Source organism: Pleurodeles waltl, chromosome 5, assembly GCF_031143425.1.
Source record: "Pleurodeles waltl isolate 20211129_DDA chromosome 5, aPleWal1.hap1.20221129, whole genome shotgun sequence".
NCBI classification, from domain to species: Eukaryota; Metazoa; Chordata; class Amphibia; order Caudata; family Salamandridae; genus Pleurodeles; species Pleurodeles waltl.
Window position 1 is genome coordinate 794,756,192 of NC_090444.1, and position 22,300 is coordinate 794,778,491.

The window sequence follows — 22,300 nt, forward strand, 5'->3', positions numbered from 1 at the left end:
CTCTCATTTCAAGTGAAATGAAAAAGCAAAGGAGAGAAGGCCTGAAAACTCAGGATCCCTCTCCATCAACAGGTAAAAAGGGTATCACAGTATCCCCTAACCACCCTACCATTCAGGATACTATTCCTGTGGTGGGAGAAACCTCTCCTGGGGTGGCACCTGTTCCAAGGGAATCATCAGTTGGCAAAACTGTACTCCCTGAGGTGGAAGTACCTCTCTGTGGGATAACTAACATTGGTGAGAAAAAGAGCACCATTTTAGTTAACATGGAGCATCCCTCCAACCCTCCCAGAGAAACTTTAGTGCAGAAACTCTGCACTGCCTCACAACACTTAGGACAGCATCCCTGCCCTAGTGTGGAGCTGATAGGACAGCATCCCTGCCCTGCTCCAACCCAAGAGAAACAGCATCCCTGTTCTCTCTTCCAGCCATATGGACAAAGTTTTTGCCCAGCTATGGCTTTTCTGAGACAGCATCCCTGTCTGGCATTTCCATCACTACAAATAGGTTCAGTGGACAATTCCCACTGCTCTAAACTAAAACTTACTGATAGAAACTCTGAAAATACATCTTCACATTGTTGCTTAGCTAAAAAACTTCAAACAGGGTGGTTTACATCCCCACAGGGAAGTAACCATATAGTGGATGATAAAGGGAGTAACCAGTCTATGGCAGAGCTACTCTCTACTTATCACCACTTAGACAATAAAGTCTCAACTGGCCAAGGTTAGCCTTATTGTCCTTCGTTTGGGGGGGGTTGTGTGAGAAGGTAGCCTCTTTCTAGCCTTGTTACCCCCACTTTTGGCCTGTTTGTGAGTGTATGTCAGGGTGTTTGTCACTGTTTTCACTGTCTCACTGGGATCCTGATAGCCAGGCCTCAGTGCTCATAGTGAAAACACTATGTTTTCAGTATGTTTGTTATGTGTCACTGGGATCCTGCTGGTCAGGACCCCAGTGCTCATAGGTTTGTGGCCTATATGCATGTGTCACTGGGACCCTGTCACACAGGGCCCCAGTGCTCATAGGTGTGCATGTATATGTTCCCTGTGTGGTGCCTAACTGTCTCACTGAGGCTCTGCTAACCAGAACCTCAGTGGTTATGCTCTCTCATTACTTTCAAATTGTCACTAACAGGCTAGTGACTATTTTTACCAATTGACATTGGCTTACTGGAACACCCTTATAATTCCCTAGTATATGTTACTGAGGTACCCAGGGTATTGGGGTTCCAGGAGATCCCTATGGGCTGCAGCATTTCTTTTGCCACCCATAGGGAGCTCTGACAATTCTTACACAGGCCTGCCACTGCAGCCTGAGTGAAATAACGTCCACGTTATTTCACAGCCATTTTACACTGCACTTAAGTAACTTATAAGTCACCTATATGTCTAACCTTTACCTGGTAAAGGTTAGGTGCAAAGTTACTTAGTGTGAGGGCACCCTGGCACTAGCCAAGGTGCCCCCACATTGTTCAGAGCCAATTCCCTGAACTTTGTGAGTGTGGGGACACCATTACACGCGTGCACTAAATATAGGTCACTACCTATATGTAGCTTCACAATGGTAACTCCGAATATGGCCATGTAACATGTCTATGATCATGGAATTGCCCCCTCTATGCCATCCTGGCATAGTTGGCACAATCCCATGATCCCAGTGGTCTGTAGCACAGACCCTGGTACTGCCAAACTGCCCTTCCTGGGGTTTCACTGCAGCTGCTGCTGCTGCCAACCCCTCAGACAGGCAGCTGCCCTCCTGGGGTCCAGCCAGGCCTGGCCCAGGATGGCAGAACAAAGAACTTCCTCTGAGAGAGGGTGTGACACCCTCTCCCTTTGGAAAATGGTGTGAAGGCAGGGGAGGAGTAGCCTCCCCCAGCCTCTGGAAATGCTTTGTTGGGCACAGATGTGCCCAATTCTGCATAAGCCAGTCTACACCGGTTCAGGGACCCCTTAGCCCCTGCTCTGGCGCGAAACTGGACAAAGGAAAGGGGAGTGACCACTCCCCTGACCTGCACCTCCCCTGGGAGGTGTCCAGAGCTCCTCCAGTGTGCTCCAGACCTCTGCCATCTTGGAAACAGAGGTGCTGCTGGCACACTGGACTGCTCTGAGTGGCCAGTGCCACCAGGTGACGTCAGAGATTCCTGCTGATAGGCTCCTTCAGGTGTTAGTAGCCTTTCCTCTCTCCTAGGTAGCCAAACCCTCTTTTCTGGCTATTTAGGGTCTCTGTCTCTGGGGAAACTTTAGATAACGAATGCATGAGCTCAGCCGAGTTCCTCTGCATCTCCCTCTTCACCTTCTGATAAGGAATCGACCGCTGACCGCGCTGGAAGCCTGCAAACCTGCAACATCGTAGCAAAGACGACTACTGCAACTCTGTAACGCTGATCCTGCCGCCTTCTCGACTGTTTTCCTGCTTGTGCATGCTGTGGGGGTAGTCTGCCTCCTCTCTGCACCAGAAGCTCCGAAGAAATCTCCCGTGGGTCGACGGAATCTTCCCCCTGCAACCGCAGGCACCAAAAAGCTGCATTACCGGTCCCTTGGGTCTCCTCTCAGCACGACGAGCGAGGTCCCTCGAATCCAGCGACGCTGTCCAAGTGACCCCCACATTCCAGTGACTCTTCAGCCCAAGTTTGGTGGAGGTAAGTCCTTGCCTCACCTCGCTGGGCTGCATTGCTGGGAACCGCGACTTTGCAGCTACTCCGGCCCCTGTGCACTTCCGACGGAAATCCTTTGTGCACAGCCAAGCCTGGGTCCACGGCACTCTAACCTGCATTGCACGACTTTCTAAGTTGGTCTCCGGCGACGTGGGACTCCTTTGTGCAACTTCGGCGAGCACCGTTTCACGCATCCTCGTAGTGCCTGTTTCCGGCACTTCTCCGGGTGCTACCTGCTTTAGTGAGAGCTCTTTGTCTTGCTTGACGTCCCCTCTCTCTTCAGGTCCAATTTGCGACCTCCTGGTCCCTCCTGGGCCCCAGTAGCGTCCAAAAACGCCAAACGCACGATTTGCGTGTAGCAAGGCTTGTTGGCGTCCTTCCGGCGGGAAAACACTTTTGCACGACTCTCCAAGGCGAGAGGGATCCGTCCACCAAAGGGGAAGTCTTTAGCCCTTTTCGTTCCTGCAGAAACCTCAGCTTCTTCTGTCCAGTCGAAGCTTCTTTGCACCCGCAGCTGGCATTTCCTGGGCATCTGCCCATCTCCGACTTGCTTGTGACTTTTGGACTTGGTCCCCTTGTTCCACAGGTACCCTAGATTGGAAATCCACAGTTGTTGCATTGCTGGTTTGTGTCTTTCCTGCATTATTCCTCTAACACGACTCTTTTGTCCTTAGGGGAACTTTAGTGCACTTTGCACTCACTTTTCAGGGTCTTGGGGAGGGTTATTTTTCTAACTCTCACTATTTTCTAATAGTCCCAGCGACCCTCTACAAGGTCACATAGGTTTGGGGTCCATTCGTGGTTCGCATTCCACTTTTGGAGTATATGGTTTGTGTTGCCCCTATCCCTATGTTTCCCCATTGCATCCTATTGTAACTATACATTGTTTGCACTGTTTTCTAAGACTATACTGCATATTTTTGCTATTGTGTATATATATCTTGTGTATATTTCCTATCCTCTCACTGAGGGTACACTCTAAGATACTTTGGCATATTGTCATAAAAATAAAGTACCTTTATTTTTAGTATAACTGTGTATTGTGTTTTCTTATGATATTGTGCATATGACACTAAATGGTACTGTAGTAGCTTGACACGTCTCCTAGTTCAGCCTAAGCTGCTCTGCTAAGCTACCATTATCTATCAGCCTAAGCTGCTAGACACCCTATACACTAATAAGGGATAACTGGGCCTGGTGCAAGGTGCAAGTACCCCTTGGTACTCACTACAAGCCAGTCCAGCCTCCTACATTGGTTGTGCAGTGGTGGGATAAGTGCTTGAGACTACTTACCACTCTTGTCATTGTACTTTTCATAAGAGAAAAATATACAAAACAAGGTCAGTGTATATACACATAGCCAAAAAGTTTTGCATTTCCTCTTTTCACTCTTTTCTAAGTGCTGAAAAGTACTTCTAAACTTTCAAAAAGTTCTTAAAAATTTAAAAAAAGTTTTTTTCTGTCTTTCCAAAAAGTCTGAAAACCTTTGTCTCTTTCTCTATCACTTTAACTCTCTCTAAAAAATGTCTGGCACAGGCCAAAGTGTTGATCTGTCCAAACTTGCATATGACAACCTTAGCTGGAAAAGAGCAAGGAGTCTCTGTATAGAGAGAGGTTTGAGTGTAGGGAAGAATCCTGCCTTAGAACTATTAATTAACATGCTTAGAGAACAGGATAAGGCCATAGGTGCCCCATCTGTTGAAAAAGTACCTAATAGTTCCCAATCAGATTCAGGGACTCCCCAAGGAAAAGATTCAGGAAAGAAACTTCCTAGCCTGCCCATTACTAGACAATCTAGCATAGATGGTAATGATGATGAGCCACACCAGAGAAATAGTGTTGTCTCACATCATAGCAAAAGCATATATTCTCACCATACTGGTAGTAATGTTTCTGTAAACCAAGCTGTTAAGTTGGCTTCTGTAAGGGACAGGTCTCCTTCTGTTCATTCCCATCATAGCTCTGTTTCTAGAAATGTCCCTCCCACCAACCCTGATGACAGAATGTTAGAGAGGGAACTCAATAAGTTGAGGGTGGAACAAACCAGACTGAAGCTTAAAAAACAACAGCTGGATTTGGATAGACAGTCTTTTGAATTAGAGAAGGAAAGACAGAAGTTGGGTTTAGATACCCATGGTGGCAGCAGCAGTATTCCCCATAGTCATCCTGCAAAAGAGCATGATTCCAGGAATCTGCACAAGATAGTTCCCCCTTATAAGGAGGGGGATGACATTAACAAGTGGTTTGCTGCACTTGAGAGGGCCTGTGTTGTACAGGATGTCCCTCAAAGGCAGTGGGCTGCTATCCTATGGCTATCATTTAGTGGAAAAGGTAGGGATAGGCTCCTTACTGTGAAAGAAAATGATGCTAATAATTTCCAAGTTCTTAAGAATGCACTCCTGGATGGTTATGGCTTAACCACTGAACAGTACAGGATAAAGTTCAGAGAGACCAAAAAGGAGTCTTCACAAGACTGGGTTGATTTTATTGACCATTCAGTGAAGGCCTTGGAGGGGTGGTTACATGGCAGTAAAGTTACTGATTATGAAAGCCTGTATAACACAATCCTGAGAGAGCATATACTTAATAATTGTGTGTCTGATTTGTTGCACCAGTACCTGGTAGACTCTGATCTGACCTCTCCCCAAGAATTGGGAAAGAAGGCAGACAAATGGGTCAGAACAAGGGTGAACAGAAAAGTTCATACAGGGGTGACAAAGATGGCAATAAGAAGAAAGATGGTGAAAAATCTCAAGATAAGCATGGGGATAAGGGTAAAACCAAAGATCCCACTTCAAATCTTAAACACTCTTCAGAGGGTGGGGATAAAACAAATTCTTCCTCTTCTTCCCAACCTGCACACATTAAAAAGCCTTGGTGCTTTGTGTGTAAAAATAGAGGCCATAGGCCAGGGGATAAGTCCTGTCCAGGTAAACCCCCTGAGCCTACCACCACTAATACATCAAGCTCTAGTGCCCCTAGCAGTAGTGGTACTAGTGGTGGGACTGCTGGCAACAGTCAAGCAAAGGGTGTAGTTGGGTTCACTTATGGGTCCATAGTGGAAACTGATGTAATCAGTCCCAAGACAGTTTCTGTCACACCTAGTGGCATTGGCCTTGCCACACTGGCTGCTTGTCCCCTTACAATGGATAAGTACAGGCAGACAGTTTCAATAAATGGTGTTGAGGCCTTGGCCTACAGGGACACAGGTGCCAGTTTCACTTTGGTGACTGAAAACCTAGTGCACCCTGATCAACACATCATTGGACAACAGTATAAGATTATTGATGTCCATAACTCCACTAAGTTTCTTCCCTTAGCTATAATTCAGTTTAGTTGGGGTGGAGTTACTGGCCCTAAGCAGGTGGTGGTATCACCTAGCTTACCTGTAGACTGTCTCTTAGGTAATGACCTAGAGACCTCAGGTTGGGCTGATGTAGAGTTTTATGCCCATGCAGCCATGCTGGGCATCCCTGAGGAATTGTTCCCTCTCATTTCAAGTGAAATGAAAAAGCAAAGGAGAGAAGGCCTGAAAACTCAGGATCCCTCTCCATCAACAGGTAAAAAGGGTATCACAGTATCCCCTAACCACCCTACCATTCAGGATACTATTCCTGTGGTGGGAGAAACCTCTCCTGGGGTGGCACCTGTTCCAAGGGAATCATCAGTTGGCAAAACTGTACTCCCTGAGGTGGAAGTACCTCTCTGTGGGATAACTAACATTGGTGAGAAAAAGAGCACCATTTTAGTTAACATGGAGCATCCCTCCAACCCTCCCAGAGAAACTTTAGTGCAGAAACTCTGCACTGCCTCACAACACTTAGGACAGCATCCCTGCCCTAGTGTGGAGCTGATAGGACAGCATCCCTGCCCTGCTCCAACCCAAGAGAAACAGCATCCCTGTTCTCTCTTCCAGCCATATGGACAAAGTTTTTGCCCAGCTATGGCTTTTCTGAGACAGCATCCCTGTCTGGCATTTCCATCACTACAAATAGGTTCAGTGGACAATTCCCACTGCTCTAAACTAAAACTTACTGATAGAAACTCTGAAAATACATCTTCACATTGTTGCTTAGCTAAAAAACTTCAAACAGGGTGGTTTACATCCCCACAGGGAAGTAACCATATAGTGGATGATAAAGGGAGTAACCAGTCTATGGCAGAGCTACTCTCTACTTATCACCACTTAGACAATAAAGTCTCAACTGGCCAAGGTTAGCCTTATTGTCCTTCGTTTGGGGGGGGGTTGTGTGAGAAGGTAGCCTCTTTCTAGCCTTGTTACCCCCACTTTTGGCCTGTTTGTGAGTGTATGTCAGGGTGTTTGTCACTGTTTTCACTGTCTCACTGGGATCCTGATAGCCAGGCCTCAGTGCTCATAGTGAAAACACTATGTTTTCAGTATGTTTGTTATGTGTCACTGGGATCCTGCTGGTCAGGACCCCAGTGCTCATAGGTTTGTGGCCTATATGCATGTGTCACTGGGACCCTGTCACACAGGGCCCCAGTGCTCATAGGTGTGCATGTATATGTTCCCTGTGTGGTGCCTAACTGTCTCACTGAGGCTCTGCTAACCAGAACCTCAGTGGTTATGCTCTCTCATTACTTTCAAATTGTCACTAACAGGCTAGTGACTATTTTTACCAATTGACATTGGCTTACTGGAACACCCTTATAATTCCCTAGTATATGTTACTGAGGTACCCAGGGTATTGGGGTTCCAGGAGATCCCTATGGGCTGCAGCATTTCTTTTGCCACCCATAGGGAGCTCTGACAATTCTTACACAGGCCTGCCACTGCAGCCTGAGTGAAATAACGTCCACGTTATTTCACAGCCATTTTACACTGCACTTAAGTAACTTATAAGTCACCTATATGTCTAACCTTTACCTGGTAAAGGTTAGGTGCAAAGTTACTTAGTGTGAGGGCACCCTGGCACTAGCCAAGGTGCCCCCACATTGTTCAGAGCCAATTCCCTGAACTTTGTGAGTGTGGGGACACCATTACACGCGTGCACTAAATATAGGTCACTACCTATATGTAGCTTCACAATGGTAACTCCGAATATGGCCATGTAACATGTCTATGATCATGGAATTGCCCCCTCTATGCCATCCTGGCATAGTTGGCACAATCCCATGATCCCAGTGGTCTGTAGCACAGACCCTGGTACTGCCAAACTGCCCTTCCTGGGGTTTCACTGCAGCTGCTGCTGCTGCCAACCCCTCAGACAGGCAGCTGCCCTCCTGGGGTCCAGCCAGGCCTGGCCCAGGATGGCAGAACAAAGAACTTCCTCTGAGAGAGGGTGTGACACCCTCTCCCTTTGGAAAATGGTGTGAAGGCAGGGGAGGAGTAGCCTCCCCCAGCCTCTGGAAATGCTTTGTTGGGCACAGATGTGCCCAATTCTGCATAAGCCAGTCTACACCGGTTCAGGGACCCCTTAGCCCCTGCTCTGGCGCGAAACTGGACAAAGGAAAGGGGAGTGACCACTCCCCTGACCTGCACCTCCCCTGGGAGGTGTCCAGAGCTCCTCCAGTGTGCTCCAGACCTCTGCCATCTTGGAAACAGAGGTGCTGCTGGCACACTGGACTGCTCTGAGTGGCCAGTGCCACCAGGTGACGTCAGAGACTCCTGCTGATAGGCTCCTTCAGGTGTTAGTAGCCTTTCCTCTCTCCTAGGTAGCCAAACCCTCTTTTCTGGCTATTTAGGGTCTCTGTCTCTGGGGAAACTTTAGATAACGAATGCATGAGCTCAGCCGAGTTCCTCTGCATCTCCCTCTTCACCTTCTGATAAGGAATCGACCGCTGACCGCGCTGGAAGCCTGCAAACCTGCAACATCGTAGCAAAGACGACTACTGCAACTCTGTAACGCTGATCCTGCCGCCTTCTCGACTGTTTTCCTGCTTGTGCATGCTGTGGGGGTAGTCTGCCTCCTCTCTGCACCAGAAGCTCCGAAGAAATCTCCCGTGGGTCGACGGAATCTTCCCCCTGCAACCGCAGGCACCAAAAAGCTGCATTACCGGTCCCTTGGGTCTCCTCTCAGCACGACGAGCGAGGTCCCTCGAATCCAGCGATGCTGTCCAAGTGACCCCCACATTCCAGTGACTCTTCAGCCCAAGTTTGGTGGAGGTAAGTCCTTGCCTCACCTCGCTGGGCTGCATTGCTGGGAACCGCGACTTTGCAGCTACTCCGGCCCCTGTGCACTTCCGATGGAAATCCTTTGTGCACAGCCAAGCCTAGGTCCACGGCACTCTAACCTGCATTGCACGACTTTCTAAGTTGGTCTCCGGCGACGTGGGACTCCTTTGTGCAACTTCGGCGAGCACCGTTTCACGCATCCTCGTAGTGCCTGTTTCTGGCACTTCTCCGGGTGCTACCTGCTTCAGTGAGAGCTCTTTGTCTTGCTTGACGTCCCCTCTCTCTTCAGGTCCAATTTGCGACCTCCTGGTCCCTCCTGAGCCCCAGTAGCGTCCAAAAACGCCAAACGCACGATTTGCGTGTAGCAAGGCTTGTTGGCGTCCTTCCGGCGGGAAAACACTTTTGCACGACTCTCCAAGGCGAGAGGGATCCGTCCACCAAAGGGGAAGTCTTTAGCCCTTTTCGTTCCTGCAGAAACCTCAGCTTCTTCTGTCCAGTCGAAGCTTCTTTGCACCCGCAGCTGGCATTTCCTGGGCATCTGCCCATCTCCGACTTGCTTGTGACTTTTGGACTTGGTCCCCTTGTTCCACAGGTACCCTAGATTGGAAATCCACAGTTGTTGCATTGCTGGTTTGTGTCTTTCCTGCATTATTCCTCTAACACGACTCTTTTGTCCTTAGGGGAACTTTAGTGCACTTTGCACTCACTTTTCAGGGTCTTGGGGAGGGTTATTTTTCTAACTCTCACTATTTTCTAATAGTCCCAGCGACCCTCTACAAGGTCACATAGGTTTGGGGTCCATTCGTGGTTCGCATTCCACTTTTGGAGTATATGGTTTGTGTTGCCCCTATCCCTATGTTTCCCCATTGCATCCTATTGTAACTATACATTGTTTGCACTGTTTTCTAAGACTATACTGCATATTTTTGCTATTGTGTATATATATCTTGTGTATATTTCCTATCCTCTCACTGAGGGTACACTCTAAGATACTTTGGCATATTGTCATAAAAATAAAGTACCTTTATTTTTAGTATAACTGTGTATTGTGTTTTCTTATGATATTGTGCATATGACACTAAATGGTACTGTAGTAGCTTCACACGTCTCCTAGTTCAGCCTAAGCTGCTCTGCTAAGCTACCATTATCTATCAGCCTAAGCTGCTAGACACCCTATACACTAATAAGGGATAACTGGGCCTGGTGCAAGGTGCAAGTACCCCTTGGTACTCACTACAAGCCAGTCCAGCCTCCTACATTGGTTGTGCAGTGGTGGGATAAGTGCTTGAGACTACTTACCACTCTTGTCATTGTACTTTTCATAAGAGAAAAATATACAAAACAAGGTCAGTGTATATACACATAGCCAAAAAGTTTTGCATTTCCTCTTTTCACTCTTTTCTAAGTGCTGAAAAGTACTTCTAAACTTTCAAAAAGTTCTTAAAAATTTAAAAAAAGTTTTTTTCTGTCTTTCCAAAAAGTCTGAAAACCTTTGTCTCTTTCTCTATCACTTTAACTCTCTCTAAAAAATGTCTGGCACAGGCCAAAGTGTTGATCTGTCCAAACTTGCATATGACAACCTTAGCTGGAAAAGAGCAAGGAGTCTCTGTATAGAGAGAGGTTTGAGTGTAGGGAAGAATCCTGCCTTAGAACTATTAATTAACATGCTTAGAGAACAGGATAAGGCCATAGGTGCCCCATCTGTTGAAAAAGTACCTAATAGTTCCCAATCAGATTCAGGGACTCCCCCAGGAAAAGATTCAGGAAAGAAACTTCCTAGCCTGCCCATTACTAGACAATCTAGCATAGATGGTAATGATGATGAGCCACACCAGAGAAATAGTGTTGTCTCACATCATAGCAAAAGCATATATTCTCACCATACTGGTAGTAATGTTTCTGTAAACCAAGCTGTTAAGTTGGCTTCTGTAAGGGACAGGTCTCCTTCTGTTCATTCCCATCATAGCTCTGTTTCTAGAAATGTCCCTCCCACCAACCCTGATGACAGAATGTTAGAGAGGGAACTCAATAAGTTGAGGGTGGAACAAACCAGACTGAAGCTTAAAAAACAACAGCTGGATTTGGATAGACAGTCTTTTGAATTAGAGAAGGAAAGACAGAAGTTGGGTTTAGATACCCATGGTGGCAGCAGCAGTATTCCCCATAGTCATCCTGCAAAAGAGCATGATTCCAGGAATCTGCACAAGATAGTTCCCCCTTATAAGGAGGGGGATGACATTAACAAGTGGTTTGCTGCACTTGAGAGGGCCTGTGTTGTACAGGATGTCCCTCAAAGGCAGTGGGCTGCTATCCTATGGCTATCATTTAGTGGAAAAGGTAGGGATAGGCTCCTTACTGTGAAAGAAAATGATGCTAATAATTTCCAAGTTCTTAAGAATGCACTCCTGGATGGTTATGGCTTAACCACTGAACAGTACAGGATAAAGTTCAGAGAGACCAAAAAGGAGTCTTCACAAGACTGGGTTGATTTTATTGACCATTCAGTGAAGGCCTTGGAGGGGTGGTTACATGGCAGTAAAGTTACTGATTATGAAAGCCTGTATAACACAATCCTGAGAGAGCATATACTTAATAATTGTGTGTCTGATTTGTTGCACCAGTACCTGGTAGACTCTGATCTGACCTCTCCCCAAGAATTGGGAAAGAAGGCAGACAAATGGGTCAGAACAAGGGTGAACAGAAAAGTTCATACAGGGGTGACAAAGATGGCAATAAGAAGAAAGATGGTGAAAAATCTCAAGATAAGCATGGGGATAAGGGTAAAACCAAAGATCCCACTTCAAATCTTAAACACTCTTCAGAGGGTGGGGATAAAACAAATTCTTCCTCTTCTTCCCAACCTGCACACATTAAAAAGCCTTGGTGCTTTGTGTGTAAAAATAGAGGCCATAGGCCAGGGGATAAGTCCTGTCCAGGTAAACCCCCTGAGCCTACCACCACTAATACATCAAGCTCTAGTGCCCCTAGCAGTAGTGGTACTAGTGGTGGGACTGCTGGCAACAGTCAAGCAAAGGGTGTAGTTGGGTTCACTTATGGGTCCATAGTGGAAACTGATGTAATCAGTCCCAAGACAGTTTCTGTCACACCTAGTGGCATTGGCCTTGCCACACTGGCTGCTTGTCCCCTTACAATGGATAAGTACAGGCAGACAGTTTCAATAAATGGTGTTGAGGCCTTGGCCTACAGGGACACAGGTGCCAGTTTCACTTTGGTGACTGAAAACCTAGTGCACCCTGATCAACACATCATTGGACAACAGTATAAGATTATTGATGTCCATAACTCCACTAAGTTTCTTCCCTTAGCTATAATTCAGTTTAGTTGGGGTGGAGTTACTGGCCCTAAGCAGGTGGTGGTATCACCTAGCTTACCTGTAGACTGTCTCTTAGGTAATGACCTAGAGACCTCAGGTTGGGCTGATGTAGAGTTTTATGCCCATGCAGCCATGCTGGGCATCCCTGAGGAATTGTTCCCTCTCATTTCAAGTGAAATGAAAAAGCAAAGGAGAGAAGGCCTGAAAACTCAGGATCCCTCTCCATCAACAGGTAAAAAGGGTATCACAGTATCCCCTAACCACCCTACCATTCAGGATACTATTCCTGTGGTGGGAGAAACCTCTCCTGGGGTGGCACCTGTTCCAAGGGAATCATCAGTTGGCAAAACTGTACTCCCTGAGGTGGAAGTACCTCTCTGTGGGATAACTAACATTGGTGAGAAAAAGAGCACCATTTTAGTTAACATGGAGCATCCCTCCAACCCTCCCAGAGAAACTTTAGTGCAGAAACTCTGCACTGCCTCACAACACTTAGGACAGCATCCCTGCCCTAGTGTGGAGCTGATAGGACAGCATCCCTGCCCTGCTCCAACCCAAGAGAAACAGCATCCCTGTTCTCTCTTCCAGCCATATGGACAAAGTTTTTGCCCAGCTATGGCTTTTCTGAGACAGCATCCCTGTCTGGCATTTCCATCACTACAAATACGTTCAGTGGACAATTCCCACTGCTCTAAACTAAAACTTACTGATAGAAACTCTGAAAATACATCTTCACATTGTTGCTTAGCTAAAAAACTTCAAACAGGGTGGTTTACATCCCCACAGGGAAGTAACCATATAGTGGATGATAAAGGGAGTAACCAGTCTATGGCAGAGCTACTCTCTACTTATCACCACTTAGACAATAAAGTCTCAACTGGCCAAGGTTAGCCTTATTGTCCTTCGTTTGGGGGGGGTTGTGTGAGAAGGTAGCCTCTTTCTAGCCTTGTTACCCCCACTTTTGGCCTGTTTGTGAGTGTATGTCAGGGTGTTTGTCACTGTTTTCACTGTCTCACTGGGATCCTGATAGCCAGGCCTCAGTGCTCCTAGTGAAAACACTATGTTTTCAGTATGTTTGTTATGTGTCACTGGGATCCTGCTGGTCAGGACCCCAGTGCTCATAGGTTTGTGGCCTATATGCATGTGTCACTGGGACCCTGTCACACAGGGCCCCAGTGCTCATAGGTGTGCATGTATATGTTCCCTGTGTGGTGCCTAACTGTCTCACTGAGGCTCTGCTAACCAGAACCTCAGTGGTTATGCTCTCTCATTACTTTCAAATTGTCACTAACAGGCTAGTGACTATTTTTACCAATTGACATTGGCTTACTGGAACACCCTTATAATTCCCTAGTATATGGTACTGAGGTACCCAGGGTATTGGGGTTCCAGGAGATCCCTATGGGCTGCAGCATTTCTTTTGCCACCCATAGGGAGCTCTGACAATTCTTACACAGGCCTGCCACTGCAGCCTGAGTGAAATAACGTCCACGTTATTTCACAGCCATTTTACACTGCACTTAAGTAACTTATAAGTCACCTATATGTCTAACCTTTACCTGGTAAAGGTTAGGTGCAAAGTTACTTAGTGTGAGGGCACCCTGGCACTAGCCAAGGTGCCCCCACATTGTTCAGAGCCAATTCCCTGAACTTTGTGAGTGTGGGGACACCATTACACGCGTGCACTAAATATAGGTCACTACCTATATGTAGCTTCACAATGGTAACTCCGAATATGGCCATGTAACATGTCTATGATCATGGAATTGCCCCCTCTATGCCATCCTGGCATAGTTGGCACAATCCCATGATCCCAGTGGTCTGTAGCACAGACCCTGGTACTGCCAAACTGCCCTTCCTGGGGTTTCACTGCAGCTGCTGCTGCTGCCAACCCCTCAGACAGGCAGCTGCCCTCCTGGGGTCCAGCCAGGCCTGGCCCAGGATGGCAGAACAAAGAACTTCCTCTGAGAGAGGGTGTGACACCCTCTCCCTTTGGAAAATGGTGTGAAGGCAGGGGAGGAGTAGCCTCCCCCAGCCTCTGGAAATGCTTTGTTGGGCACAGATGTGCCCAATTCTGCATAAGCCAGTCTACACCGGTTCAGGGACCCCTTAGCCCCTGCTCTGGCGCGAAACTGGACAAAGGAAAGGGGAGTGACCACTCCCCTGACCTGCACCTCCCCTGGGAGGTGTCCAGAGCTCCTCCAGTGTGCTCCAGACCTCTGCCATCTTGGAAACAGAGGTGCTGCTGGCACACTGGACTGCTCTGAGTGGCCAGTGCCACCAGGTGACGTCAGAGACTCCTGCTGATAGGCTCCTTCAGGTGTTAGTAGCCTTTCCTCTCTCCTAGGTAGCCAAACCCTCTTTTCTGGCTATTTAGGGTCTCTGTCTCTGGGGAAACTTTAGATAACGAATGCATGAGCTCAGCCGAGTTCCTCTGCATCTCCCTCTTCACCTTCTGATAAGGAATCGACCGCTGACCGCGCTGGAAGCCTGCAAACCTGCAACATCGTAGCAAAGACGACTACTGCAACTCTGTAACGCTGATCCTGCCGCCTTCTCGACTGTTTTCCTGCTTGTGCATGCTGTGGGGGTAGTCTGCCTCCTCTCTGCACCAGAAGCTCCGAAGAAATCTCCCGTGGGTCGACGGAATCTTCCCCCTGCAACCGCAGGCACCAAAAAGCTGCATTACCGGTCCCTTGGGTCTCCTCTCAGCACGACGAGCGAGGTCCCTCGAATCCAGCGATGCTGTCCAAGTGACCCCCACAGTCCAGTGACTCTTCAGCCCAAGTTTGGTGGAGGTAAGTCCTTGCCTCACCTCGCTGGGCTGCATTGCTGGGAACCGCGACTTTGCAGCTACTCCGGCCCCTGTGCACTTCCGGCGGAAATCCTTTGTGCACAGCCAAGCCTGGGTCCACGGCACTCTAACCTGCATTGCACGACTTTCTAAGTTGGTCTCCGGCGACGTGGGACTCCTTTGTGCAACTTCGGTGAGCACCGTTTCACGCATCCTTTTATTGCCTGTTTCTGGCACTTCTCCAGGTGCTACCTGCTTCAGTGAGGGCTGTTTGTCTTGCTCGACGTCCCCTCTCTCTTCAGGTCCAATTTGCGACCTCCTGGTCCCTCCTGGGCCCCAGTAGTGTCCAAAAACGCCAAAAGCACGATTTGCGTGTAGCAAGGCTTGTTGGCGTCCTTCCGGCGGAAAAACACTTCTGCACGACTCTCCAAGGCAAGAGGGATCCGTCCACTAAAGGGGAAGTCTCTAGCCCTTTTTGTTCCTGCAGAAACCTCAGCTTCTTCTGTCCAGTCGAAGCTTCTTTGCACCCGCAGCTGGCATTTCCTGGGCATCTGCCCATCTCCGACTTGCTTGTGACTTTTGGACTTGGTCTCCTTGTTCCACAGGTACCCTAGATTGGAAATCCACAGTTGTTGCATTGCTGGTTTGTGTCTTTCCTGCATTATTCCTCTAACACAACTCTTTTGTCCTTAGGGGAACTTTAGTGCACTTTGCACTCACTTTTCAGGGTCTTGGGGAGGGTTATTTTTCTAACTCTCACTATTTTCTAATAGTCCCAGCGACCCTCTACAAGGTCACATAGGTTTGGGGTCCATTCGTGGTTCGCATTCCACTTTTGGAGTATATGGTTTGTGTTGCCCCTATCCCTATGTTTCCCCATTGCATCCTATTGTAACTATACATTGTTTGCACTGTTTTCTAAGACTATACTGCATATTTTTGCTATTGTGTATATATATCTTGTGTATATTTCCTATCCTCTCACTGAGGGTACACTCTAAGATACTTTGGCATATTGTCATAAAAATAAAGTACCTTTATTTTTAGTATAACTGTGTATTGTGTTTTCTTATGATATTGTGCATATGACACTAAATGGTACTGTAGTAGCTTCACACGTCTCCTAGTTCAGCCTAAGCTGCTCTGCTAAGCTACCATTATCTATCAGCCTAAGCTGCTAGACACCCTATACACTAATAAGGGATAACTGGGCCTGGTGCAAGGTGCAAGTACCCCTTGGTACTCACTATAAGCCAGTCCAGCCTCCTACATTGGTTGTGCAGTGGTGGGATAAGTGCTTGAGACTACTTACCACTCTTGTCATTGTACTTTTCATAAGAGAAAAATATACAAAACAAGGTCAGTGTATATACACATAGCCAAAAAGTTTTGCATTTCCTCTTTTCACTCTTTTCTAAGTGCTGAAAAGTACTTCTAAACTTTCAAAAAGTTCTTAAAAATTTTAAAAAAGTTTTTTTCTGTCTTTCCAAAAAGTCTGAAAACCTTTGTCTCTTTCTCTATCACTTTAACTCTCTCTAAAAAATGTCTGGCACAGGCCAAAGTGTTGATCTGTCCAAACTTGCATATGACAACCTTAGCTGGAAAAGAGCAAGGAGTCTCTGTATAGAGAGAGGTTTGAGTGTAGGGAAGAATCCTGCCTTAGAACTATTAATTAACATGCTTAGAGAACAGGATAAGGCCATAGGTGCCCCATCTGTTGAAAAAGTACCTAATAGTTCCCAATCAGATTCAGGGACTCCCCCAGGAAAAGATTCAGGAAAGAAACTTCCTAGCCTGCCCATTACTAGACAATCTAGCATAGATGGTAATGATGATGAGCCACACCAGAGAAATAGTGTTGTCTCACATCATAGCAAAAGCATATATTCTCACCATACTGGTAGTAATGTTTCTGTAAACCAAGCTGTTAAGTTGGCTTCTGTAAGGGACAGGTCTCCTTCTGTTCATTCCCATCATAGCTCTGTTTCTAGAAATGTCCCTCCCACCAACCCTGATGACAGAATGTTAGAGAGGGAACTCAATAAGTTGAGGGTGGAACAAACCAGACTGAAGCTTAAAAAACAACAGCTGGATTTGGATAGACAGTCTTTTGAATTAGAGAAGGAAAGACAGAAGTTGGGTTTAGATACCCATGGTGGCAGCAGCAGTATTCCCCATAGTCATCCTGCAAAAGAGCATGATTCCAGGAATCTGCACAAGATAGTTCCCCCTTATAAGGAGGGGGATGACATTAACAAGTGGTTTGCTGCACTTGAGAGGGCCTGTGTTGTACAGGATGTCCCTCAAAGGCAGTGGGCTGCTATCCTATGGCTATCATTTAGTGGAAAAGGTAGGGATAGGCTCCTTACTGTGAAAGAAAATGATGCTAATAATTTCCAAGTTCTTAAGAATGCACTCCTGGATGGTTATGGCTTAACCACTGAACAGTACAGGATAAAGTTCAGAGAGACCAAAAAGGAGTCTTCACAAGACTGGGTTGATTTTATTGACCATTCAGTGAAGGCCTTGGAGGGGTGGTTACATGGCAGTAAAGTTACTGATTATGAAAGCCTGTATAACACAATCCTGAGAGAGCATATACTTAATAATTGTGTGTCTGATTTGTTGCACCAGTACCTGGTAGACTCTGATCTGACCTCTCCCCAAGAATTGGGAAAGAAGGCAGACAAATGGGTCAGAACAAGGGTGAACAGAAAAGTTCATACAGGGGTGACAAAGATGGCAATAAGAAGAAAGATGGTGAAAAATCTCAAGATAAGCATGGGGATAAGGGTAAAACCAAAGATCCCACTTCAAATCTTAAACACTCTTCAGAGGGTGGGGATAAAACAAATTCTTCCTCTTCTTCCCAACCTGCACACATTAAAAAGCCTTGGTGCTTTGTGTGTAAAAATAGAGGCCATAGGCCAGGGGATAAGTCCTGTCCAGGTAAACCCCCTGAGCCTACCACCACTAATACATCAAGCTCTAGTGCCCCTAGCAGTAGTGGTACTAGTGGTGGGACTGCTGGCAACAGTCAAGCAAAGGGTGTAGTTGGGTTCACTTATGGGTCCATAGTGGAAACTGATGTAATCAGTCCCAAGACAGTTTCTGTCACACCTAGTGGCATTGGCCTTGCCACACTGGCTGCTTGTCCCCTTACAATGGATAAGTACAGGCAGACAGTTTCAATAAATGGTGTTGAGGCCTTGGCCTACAGGGACACAGGTGCCAGTTTCACTTTGGTGACTGAAAACCTAGTGCACCCTGATCAACACATCATTGGACAACAGTATAAGATTATTGATGTCCATAACTCCACTAAGTTTCTTCCCTTAGCTATAATTCAGTTTAGTTGGGGTGGAGTTACTGGCCCTAAGCAGGTGGTGGTATCACCTAGCTTACCTGTAGACTGTCTCTTAGGTAATGACCTAGAGACCTCAGGTTGGGCTGATGTAGAGTTTTATGCCCATGCAGCCATGCTGGGCATCCCTGAGGAATTGTTCCCTCTCATTTCAAGTGAAATGAAAAAGCAAAGGAGAGAAGGCCTGAAAACTCAGGATCCCTCTCCATCAACAGGTAAAAAGGGTATCACAGTATCCCCTAACCACCCTACCATTCAGGATACTATTCCTGTGGTGGGAGAAACCTCTCCTGGGGTGGCACCTGTTCCAAGGGAATCATCAGTTGGCAAAACTGTACTCCCTGAGGTGGAAGTACCTCTCTGTGGGATAACTAACATTGGTGAGAAAAAGAGCACCATTTTAGTTAACATGGAGCATCCCTCCAACCCTCCCAGAGAAACTTTAGTGCAGAAACTCTGCACTGCCTCACAACACTTAGGACAGCATCCCTGCCCTAGTGTGGAGCTGATAGGACAGCATCCCTGCCCTGCTCCAACCCAAGAGAAACAGCATCCCTGTTCTCTCTTCCAGCCATATGGACAAAGTTTTTGCCCAGCTATGGCTTTTCTGAGACAGCATCCCTGTCTGGCATTTCCATCACTACAAATACGTTCAGTGGACAATTCCCACTGCTCTAAACTAAAACTTACTGATAGAAACTCTGAAAATACATCTTCACATTGTTGCTTAGCTAAAAAACTTCAAACAGGGTGGTTTACATCCCCACAGGGAAGTAACCATATAGTGGATGATAAAGGGAGTAACCAGTCTATGGCAGAGCTACTCTCTACTTATCACCACTTAGACAATAAAGTCTCAACTGGCCAAGGTTAGCCTTATTGTCCTTCGTTTGGGGGGGGTTGTGTGAGAAGGTAGCCTCTTTCTAGCCTTGTTACCCCCACTTTTGGCCTGTTTGTGAGTGTATGTCAGGGTGTTTGTCACTGTTTTCACTGTCTCACTGGGATCCTGATAGCCAGGCCTCAGTGCTCCTAGTGAAAACACTATGTTTTCAGTATGTTTGTTATGTGTCACTGGGATCCTGCTGGTCAGGACCCCAGTGCTCATAGGTTTGTGGCCTATATGCATGTGTCACTGGGACCCTGTCACACAGGGCCCCAGTGCTCATAGGTGTGCATGTATATGTTCCCTGTGTGGTGCCTAACTGTCTCACTGAGGCTCTGCTAACCAGAACCTCAGTGGTTATGCTCTCTCATTACTTTCAAATTGTCACTAACAGGCTAGTGACTATTTTTACCAATTGACATTGGCTTACTGGAACACCCTTATAATTCCCTAGTATATGGTACTGAGGTACCCAGGGTATTGGGGTTCCAGGAGATCCCTATGGGCTGCAGCATTTCTTTTGCCACCCATAGGGAGCTCTGACAATTCTTACACAGGCCTGCCACTGCAGCCTGAGTGAAATAACGTCCACGTTATTTCACAGCCATTTTACACTGCACTTAAGTAACTTATAAGTCACCTATATGTCTAACCTTTACCTGGTAAAGGTTAGGTGCAAAGTTACTTAGTGTGAGGGCACCCTGGCACTAGCCAAGGTGCCCCCACATTGTTCAGAGCCAATTCCCTGAACTTTGTGAGTGTGGGGACACCATTACACGCGTGCACTAAATATAGGTCACTACCTATATGTAGCTTCACAATGGTAACTCCGAATATGGCCATGTAACATGTCTATGATCATGGAATTGCCCCCTCTATGCCATCCTGGCATAGTTGGCACAATCCCATGATCCCAGTGGTCTGTAGCACAGACCCTGGTACTGCCAAACTGCCCTTCCTGGGGTTTCACTGCAGCTGCTGCTGCTGCCAACCCCTCAGACAGGCAGCTGCCCTCCTGGGGTCCAGCCAGGCCTGGCCCAGGATGGCAGAACAAAGAACTTCCTCTGAGAGAGGGTGTGACACCCTCTCCCTTTGGAAAATGGTGTGAAGGCAGGGGAGGAGTAGCCTCCCCCAGCCTCTGGAAATGCTTTGTTGGGCACAGATGTGCCCAATTCTGCATAAGCCAGTCTACACCGGTTCAGGGACCCCTTAGCCCCTGCTCTGGCGCGAAACTGGACAAAGGAAAGGGGAGTGACCACTCCCCTGACCTGCACCTCCCCTGGGAGGTGTCCAGAGCTCCTCCAGTGTGCTCCAGACCTCTGCCATCTTGGAAACAGAGGTGCTGCTGGCACACTGGACTGCTCTGAGTGGCCAGTGCCACCAGGTGACGTCAGAGACTCCTGCTGATAGGCTCCTTCAGGTGTTAGTAGCCTTTCCTCTCTCCTAGGTAGCCAAACCCTCTTTTCTGGCTATTTAGGGTCTCTGTCTCTGGGGAAACTTTAGATAACGAATGCATGAGCTCAGCCGAGTTCCTCTGCATCTCCCTCTTCACCTTCTGATAAGGAATCGACCGCTGACCGCGCTGGAAGCCTGCAAACCTGCAACATCGTAGCAAAGACGACTACTGCAACTCTGTAACGCTGATCCTGCCGCCTTCTCGACTGTTTTCCTGCTTGTGCATGCTGTGGGGGTAGTCTGCCTCCTCTCTGCACCAGAAGCTCCGAAGAAATCTCCCGTGGGTCGACGGAATCTTCCCCCTGCAACCGCAGGCACCAAAAAGCTGCATTACCGGTCCCTTGGGTCTCCTCTCAGCACGACGAGCGAGGTCCCTCGAATCCAGCGATGCTGTCCAAGTGACCCCCACAGTCCAGTGACTCTTCAGCCCAAGTTTGGTGGAGGTAAGTCCTTGCCTCACCTCGCTGGGCTGCATTGCTGGGAACCGCGACTTTGCAGCTACTCCGGCCCCTGTGCACTTCCGGCGGAAATCCTTTGTGCACAGCCAAGCCTGGGTCCACGGCACTCTAACCTGCATTGCACGACTTTCTAAGTTGGTCTCCGGCGACGTGGGACTCCTTTGTGCAACTTCGGTGAGCACCGTTTCACGCATCCTTTTATTGCCAGTTTCTGGCACTTCTCCAGGTGCTACCTGCTTCAGTGAGGGCTGTTTGTCTTGCTCGACGTCCCCTCTCTCTTCAGGTCCAATTTGCGACCTCCTGGTCCCTCCTGGGCCCCAGTAGTGTCCAAAAACGCCAAAAGCACGATTTGCGTGTAGCAAGGCTTGTTGGCGTCCTTCCGGCGGAAAAACACTTCTGCACGACTCTCCAAGGCAAGAGGGATCCGTCCACTAAAGGGGAAGTCTCTAGCCCTTTTTGTTCCTGCAGAAACCTCAGCTTCTTCTGTCCAGTCGAAGCTTCTTTGCACCCGCAGCTGGCATTTCCTGGGCATCTGCCCATCTCCGACTTGCTTGTGACTTTTGGACTTGGTCCCCTTGTTCCACAGGTACCCTAGATTGGAAATCCACAGTTGTTGCATTGCTGGTTTGTGTCTTTCCTGCATTATTCCTCTAACACAACTCTTTTGTCCTTAGGGGAACTTTAGTGCACTTTGCACTCACTTTTCAGGGTCTTGGGGAGGGTTATTTTTCTAACTCTCACTATTTTCTAATAGTCCCAGCGACCCTCTACAAGGTCACATAGGTTTGGGGTCCATTCGTGGTTCGCATTCCACTTTTGGAGTATATGGTTTGTGTTGCCCCTATCCCTATGTTTCCCCATTGCATCCTATTGTAACTATACATTGTTTGCACTGTTTTCTAAGACTATACTGCATATTTTTGCTATTGTGTATATATATCTTGTGTATATTTCCTATCCTCTCACTGAGGGTACACTCTAAGATACTTTGGCATATTGTCATAAAAATAAAGTACCTTTATTTTTAGTATAACTGTGTATTGTGTTTTCTTATGATATTGTGCATATGACACTAAATGGTACTGTAGTAGCTTCACACGTCTCCTAGTTCAGCCTAAGCTGCTCTGCTAAGCTACCATTATCTATCAGCCTAAGCTGCTAGACACCCTATACACTAATAAGGGATAACTGGGCCTGGTGCAAGGTGCAAGTACCCCTTGGTA